Source organism: Macaca nemestrina, chromosome 9 (assembly GCF_043159975.1).
Source record: "Macaca nemestrina isolate mMacNem1 chromosome 9, mMacNem.hap1, whole genome shotgun sequence".
NCBI classification, from domain to species: domain Eukaryota; kingdom Metazoa; phylum Chordata; class Mammalia; order Primates; family Cercopithecidae; genus Macaca; species Macaca nemestrina.
Window position 1 is genome coordinate 76,031,810 of NC_092133.1, and position 8,137 is coordinate 76,039,946.

Consider the following 8,137-nt stretch of genomic DNA (forward strand, 5'->3'; position numbering starts at 1 on the left):
ACTGTGTTATTCCATTTATATGAAATGTCCAAGGCCGGGTACAGTAGCCCATGCCTGTAATCCCAACACTTTGGGAGGTCAAGGCAGAGGGATATCTTGATTCCAGGAGTTCGAGACCAGTCTGGGCAACATAGCGAGACCTCGTCTCTACAGAACGTTAAAGAAAGCCAGGGAGGATGGCTTGAGTGCTGTTGCCAGGGAAGGAGAGGAGTGTGGATGTGGAGTGGCTGCTAATAGGTACAGGATTTATTTTTGGAGTAAAGAATATGTGCTGAGTTTAGAGAGTGGTAATGATTGTACAACCTTTAGAATATACTTAAAGATGCTGAATTGTATAGTAGTTTAAATATATAGCATTTAAAATGGCAAATTTTATAGTATACGAATTATATCTCAATTTTTAAACAATTGACTGTGCCACTACTTACTGAATCCACAATTTCCCCTCCAGAGGCTAAACAGTGATTTCAGCTCCAGAGGCAAAGTCCCCGCATGGTCACCATGTGCTTCTTCAAAACTGACAAAAACTGGACCAGGAGTGGTCTGCAAGAAGGGCAAACTTCTCCTTGACTCTTCCTTTCATGTTTCTCAGGCCCAAGTTCAGAGAAAGATGGGGAAGGCTTGATGGGACCTGGGGGTCTTCCGAGAGGGTACAGAGGTCTTTCTGGAAGGGATGCAGAACACTGGAGATCCCAAGCCTCAGAAAGAACATTGACCTCCACCATGTGCTCACTGTGGGATACCCTTCCGCTCCTGCTACAAACCACTCAGTGCAGGATGAATCCTGGAGCAGCGGAATGGCTTACTGATTTGCCAGGGCCTCCCAGGACAGTACAAATGCCTTGAACCTCCAGGTCTGGGTACAGAGCCTCTTTACGTATCTTTGGCCTTAAACAAAAATCCAACAGGGCCCAGGACTTCACCCACCTTCTCACTCACATTCTACCATCCACGTAAGATTTAAAGGTGCTCAATGCTGGCCGGGCACCGTGGCTCATGCCTATAATCCCAGCACTTTGAGAGGCGGAGGTAGGCAGATCACCTGAGACTGGGAGTTTGTGACCAGCCTGGCCAACGTGAGGAAACCCCATCTCTATTAAAATACAAAAATTAGCCAGGCATGGTGGCGCACACCTGTAATCCCAGCAACTTGGGAGGCTGAGGCAGGAGAATCGCTTGAACCTGGGAGGCAGAGGTTGCAGTGAGCCGAGATAGCACCACTACACTCCAGCCTGAGCAACCCGAGCAAAACTCCGTCTCAAAAAAAATAAATAAATAAAGGCCGGGTGCAGTGGCTCACGCCTGTAATCCCAACACTTTGGGAGGCCGAGGCGGGTGGATCATGAGATCAGGAGATTAAGACCATCTGGTTAACATGGTGAAACCCCGTCGCTACTAAAAATACAGAAAATTAGCCGGGCGTAGTGGCACGCACCTGTAGTTTCAGCTACTCAGAAAACTGAGGCGGGAGAACTGCTTGAACCAGCCAGGTGCGGTGGCTCATGCCTGTAATCCCAGCACTTTGGGAGGCTGAGGCGGGCGGATCACAAGGTCAGGAGATCAAGACCATCCTGGCTAACACGGTGAAACCCCGTCTCCACTAAAAATACAAAACATTAGCTGGGCGTGGTGGCAGGCGCCTGTAGTCCCAGTTACTTGGGAGGCTGAGGCAGAAGAATGGCATGAACCCGGGAGGGGGAGCTTTCAGTGAGCCGAGATTGCGCCACTGCACTCCAGCCTGAGCGACAGAACGAGACTCCGTGTCTAAAAAAAAAAAAAAAAAAAAATTGCTTGAACCCAGGAGGCAGAGTTTGCAGTGAGCTGAGATTGCACCAGTGCACTCCAGGCTGGGAGGCAGAGTAAGACTCTGTCATAGATAAATAAATAAATAAAAAATAAATAAATAAATAAATAAATAAATAAACTCAAGCTGTACATGCAACGATTTCCTAAAACTACCTGAAGAACAGGATATCTGGTTGACTCAATGTGTAAAAGGGACATCTAATTTACATGAGATGCCAGATATATCTGGATTATTCTCTCCCCTGGCTGGACACTAATCCTCACCTGTAATCGCCAGTAACTTAGTCCCTACCTCTTGTTTCAAAAGCTGACATTCACCTTTTTTGTCCAGAAAATGCAAACCTGGATAACTCCTTTCAGAGGATATAAGTAGATTTGTAGAGGTTAGGAATAGAGAGGAGGTAGGCAGGGGAGATGTAGATACAACATAGATATAGATACAGGTGTAATTTACATAGAACTATACATAAAAAGAATATATATTTATAGGCCGGGAGCGGTGGCTCAAGCCTGTAATCCCAGCACTTTGGGAGGCCGAGGCGGGCAGATCACGAGGTCAGGAGATCGAGACCATCCTGGCTAACACAATGAAACCCCGTCTCCACTAAAAATACAAAAAAAAAAATTAGCCGGGCGTGGTGGCGGCGCCTGTAGTCCCAGCTACTAGGGAGGCTGAGGCAGGAGAATGGCGGGAACCCGGGAGGCGGAGCTTGCAGTGAGCCGAGATCGCGCCACTGCACTCCAGCCTGGGCGACAGAGCGACACTCCGCCTCAAAAAAAAAAAAAAAAAAAAAAAAAAAAAAAAAAAAAAGAATATATATTTATACAGAGAGAGGTACATATAGATACAGGTTGAACATCCCAAATCTGAAATGCTCCAAAATTTCAAACTTTTTGGACACTGACATAATGCTCAAAGAAAATGCTCATTGGAGCATTTCAGATTTTGGATTTTCAGATTTGGGGTGCTCAACCAATACAATGCAAATACTCTAAAATCTGAAAAAAAAAAATCAAAATCTGAAACACTTTTGGCCCCAACCATTTTACATAAGTGATTCTCAACCTGTACAAATATAAATGAATATGTCAACAGACAAACATTGGATTTGTTTTCATAACTTGGAGAACTCTTTCCACATTTGTGTTGCAAGTATTGGAATGTGACTAGTGATACTTGGAGTTCTCATCTCTGGATAAACTTGAGAACCACTTGCAGGAACAGAATGATCTCAGAAAACAACTTAAAACTAAAAAATCATTACATCAGACTCTCTTCAGATAGTTCTGTGCCATAAATATCTGTGTGGGCATGTGTGCACACACACATGTATATTAATCCCCTAGGTGGTTAATGAATGTACAGTTCATGTTAGGAGTAATAGCTTCTGATGAGTGTACTTTGGTAATGAAGAGAGTTTAGAATATGCTGGCACTTGTGCTTCTGTGTGTAAACTCTTACACACATGTACCCAGATACAACATTAAAAATGTCTACTACATGGCCGGGTGCGGTGGCTCACACCTGCAATCCCAGCACTTTGGGAGGCCAAGGTAGGTGGATCACCTGAGATCAGGAGTTTAAGACCAGCCTGGATAACGTGGTAAAACCCTATCTCTACTAAAAATACAAAAATTAGCCAGTCGTGGTGGCGGGCACCTGTAATCCCAGCTACTCGGGAGGCTGAGGCATTAGAAGGCTGAGACATGAGAATCACTTGAACCCAGGAGGTGGAGGTTGCAATGAGCCAAGATGGCACCACTGAACTCCAGACTGAGCGACAAGAGTGAAACTCCATCTCCAAAAAAAAAAAAAAAAGTCCACTACATACTTGTAAGAAGTACAAAACTGGTATGTTTGTAGACATAAGCTATGAACTGGATCTATGTTGTGCACTTACCTCATTCCAACACTTCAAGTGCCAATGAAGAAGAAGGAAAATTACTGAAAACTTGTATAATGGGGACATAATGCAATTTGATAAAGTAACACAGAAAAGGGATAATAATTTTTTCAAAGATATTTTTATCGTATAAAACTAAAGCCACATATGCTTTGTTACACTATGATGTATTTTCACATGTTATTACATCAAAAGAAGGTAGAAGACTGAAAAGAGGGATGATTATTGAAGAGATTTTAAGGTTATATATAATTTATTTGTAATAAAATAGGCTGTTTTATGGCTAAGTATGGAAATAACTATCTCAGCATAAGATTGTATACGAAAAATCCACAGCTAGGCCGGGAGCGGTGGCTCACACCTCTAATCCCAAAACTTTGGGAGACTGAGGCAGGTGGATCACAAGGTCAGGAGTTCGAGAACAGCCTGGACAACATAGTGAAACCCTGTCTCTACTAAAAATGCAAAAAAAAATTAGCCGGGCATGGTGGCGTGTGCCTGTAGTCCCCGTTATTCAGGAGGCTGAGGCAGGAGAATCACTTGAACATGGGAGGCGGAGGTTGTGGTGAGCTGAGATTGCACCACTGCAACTCCATCCTGGGCAACAGAGCAAGACTCTGTCTCAAAAAAAAAAAAAAATCCACATCATACTCAACAGTGAAAAACTAAAAGCTTTTCCTCTCAGGTAAGGAAAAGGTGAGGATGTCCACTCTTGCCGCTTCTATTCAAGATAGACTGGAAGCCCTAGCCAGAGCAATTAGACAAGAAAAAGAAAAAAGGCATCCAAATTGGAAAGGAAGAAGTAAAATTATCTGTTTATGAATGATGTGGTCTCATAAATAGGAAAACCTAAACACAGCTATTAGAAATAATGAACAAATTCATCAAAGTTACAGGATTTTTAAAAAATCAGCATACAAAAATCAAACGTCTTTCTATACATTAACAAATAACAATCTGAGTAGCCAGGCACGGTGACTCATGCCTGTAATTCCAGCACTTTGGGAGGCCAAGGCAACAGATCACGAGGTCAGGAGTTTGAGACTGGCCTGACCAACATGGTGAAACCCCGTCTCTACTAAAATTACAAAAATTAGCCAAGCATGGTGGCACATGCCTGTAATCCCAGCTATTCAAGAGGCTAAGGCAGGAGAATTGTTTGAACCTGGGAGGCAGAGGTTGTGGTGAGCCAAGATGGTGCCGTTGCACTTCAGCCTGGGTGACAGAGTGAGACTCTGTCTCAAAAATAAAAAATAAAAAAATCTGAAGAAGAAAATGATCCCATTATGAAAGCATCAAAAAGATCACACAGCTGGGCTTACCTATATATTTTTTTAAAAAGCATTGGAAGAAATAAAATATTTAAGAATAAATTTAACCAAGGAGGCAAAAGGCTTGTATACTCAAAATTTCAAAACATTGAGCAGAATTTAATAAAACACAAATAAATGAAAACAATCTTGTATTCATGAATTTCAAGATTTAATACTGCCAAGATTCTCATACTATTTAAAACCTACAGATTAAATGCAATCCCCATCAAAATTTCAATAGCATTTTTTATAGAAATAGGAAAAACTATCTTAAAATTCCTATGGAATTGGGGCCCGGTGCAGTGGCTCACACCTGTAATCCCAGCACTTTGGGAGGCTGAGGCGAGTGGATCACTTGAGGTCAGGAATTCGAAACCAGCCTGGCCAATGTGGTGAAACTCCACCTCTGCTAAAAATGTAAAAATTAGCTGGGTATGGTAGTGCATGCCTGTAATCCCAGCTACTTGGGAGGCTGAGGCAGGGGAATCACTTGAACCTGGGAGGCAGAGGTTGCAGTGAATCAAGAAGGCGCCAGTGCACTCCAGCCTGGGCAACTGTGAGTTGAGTGAGACTGTCTCAAAAAAACAAAAACAAAATTTCTGTGGAATCTCAGAGAAAAGCGAAATAGCCAAAACAATCTTGAAAAAGAAGGACAAAGTTGGAGATCTCACAATTTCTGATTTCAAAACTAATCATAAATCGATAGTAACCAACACAGTATGGTACTGGCCTAAAGACAAACATATAAACCAATAAAACAGAATACAGAGATCAGAAATAAACTCAGGAGTATGTGGTCGAATGGTCTTCAACAAGGGGACCAAGATCAGACAATGCAGAAAGGACAGTGTCTTCAAGATATAGAGTTGGGAAAATTGAATACCTAACATGCAAAATAATGAAGTTGGATCCTTACCTTACATCATGTATGAAAATTTACATTTAAATATTCCATTTATTTTGACCTAATTTTCATATTACAAGTTTCATATTACACTTTTTTTTTTTTTTTTTTGACGGAGTGTTCCTCTTGTTGCCCAGGCTGGAGTGCAATGGCGCAGTCTCATCTCACCGCAACCTCCACCTCCCAGGTTCAAGTGATTCTCCTGCCTCAGCCGCCCAAGTAGCTGGGATTAAAGGCATGTGACACCACACCCAGCTAATTTTGGTCTCAAACTGGCTAGTCTCAAACTCCCCACCTCAGGTGATCCTCCGGCTTCAGCCTCCCAAAGTGCTGGGATTACAGGCATGAGCCACCATGCCTGGCCTCATGTTATACTTTGAAGTCTTACATTTAAATCTTCCATTCATTTTGAGTTAGACCTAAAAGTATAAAACTCCTATAAGAAATCATAAGGGAGGGTAGCTTATCCTCACTTGTAAAGGGGAAAAAAGAAATCATAAGGGAGGCCAGGCATGGTGGCTCACACCAATAATCTCAACATTTTGGGAGGCCGAGGCTGGAGGATCGCTCAAGCCCAGGAGTTCAAGACCAGCCTGAGCAACACAGGGAGACCTCACCTTTATAAATAAAAATAAATAAATAAATAAAAAGAAATCATAAGGGAAAAGCTTCATAAGGTTAAACCGTCCATGATTTCTTGGATTGACACTAAAAGCTCAGGCAACAAAAGCAAAAATAGACAAATAGGACTATATCCAATGTTAAAACCTATGTGGATCAAAGAACACAAAGTGAAAGGCAAGCTATGGGATGGGAGAAAGTGCTTGCCAATTCTATCTGATAAGGGGTTAATATCAAGAATATATAAAGAATTCCAGCTGGGCACTGTGGCTCACACCTGTAGTCCCAGCAGTTTGAGAGGCCGAAGTGGGGAGATCACTTGAGCCCAGGAGTTCTAGATCAGCCTGGCCAACATGACAAAACCCTGTCTCTGTGAAAAATACAAAAATTAGCCTGGCATGGTGACACACACCTGTAGTCCCAGCTACTTGGGAGGCTGAGGTGGGAGGGTCACCTGAGCTCAAAGAGGTTGAGGCTGCAGTGAGCCGAGATCGCACTATATCACTACAGCCTGGGCACAGAGTGAGACCCTGTCTCAAAAAATAATATAAGTAACAAAATATATAAGAATTCCTATAACTCAACAACAAAAAACTTGATTGAACAATGAACAAAGAACTTAAATAGACATTTATCCAAAAAAGGCATACACATGAAATGATGCTCAACATCACTAATCATTAGAGAATTGCAAATCAAAAGCACAGTGAGATATCACCTGACACCCATGAGGCCAGCCACTATGAAAGCCACTATGAAAGCAACAAAAAATGACACGTGTTGATGAGGATGTAGATAAATGAGAATTCTTGTACACTGTTTGTAGGAATGTAAAAATAGTACAGCTGCTATGAAAAACGGTAAGAAGCTTCCTTAAACAATGAAAAATAGAAATACCAGGTCCAGCAATCCCACTTCTGGGTATATGCCAATAGAATTAAAAGTAGGATCTCAAAGATGTATTTTTACATCCATGTTCATTGCAGCATTATTCATGATAGCCAAGAGATGCAACCCAAATGTCCATTGATACATGAATGGATAAACAAAATGTGGCATATACATTAAATGGAATATTATTCAGCCTTCAACAAAGGAAATCCCACCACAGGCCACAACGCAGAACCTTGAGGATATTATACTAAGTGAAATAAGCCAGTTACATAAAGTAAATGCTGTATGATTCCACTTATGTGAGGTATGTAAAGCAATCAAACTCATTGAAACAGAAAGTAGAATGGTGGTTGGCAGGGGATAGGAAAAGGGGAAATCAGGAGTTATAAATAAGAGCGTTACAGACCAAATTGTGTCCCTCTCAAATTCACGTGTTGAAGTCACAACCTCAACAGGATTGTATTTGCAGATAAGACCTTTAAAGAAGTAACTATGATTAAATGAGGCTAAAACTGGCCGGGCGCAGTGGCTCACACCTGTAATCCCAGCACTTTGGGAGGCGGAGATGGACAGATCACCTGAGGTCAGGAGTTCGAGACCAGCCTGGCTGACATGGCAAAACCCTGTCTCTACTAAAAATACAAAAAATTAGCCAGGCGTGGTGGTGCATGCCTGTTGTCCCAGCTACTTGGGAG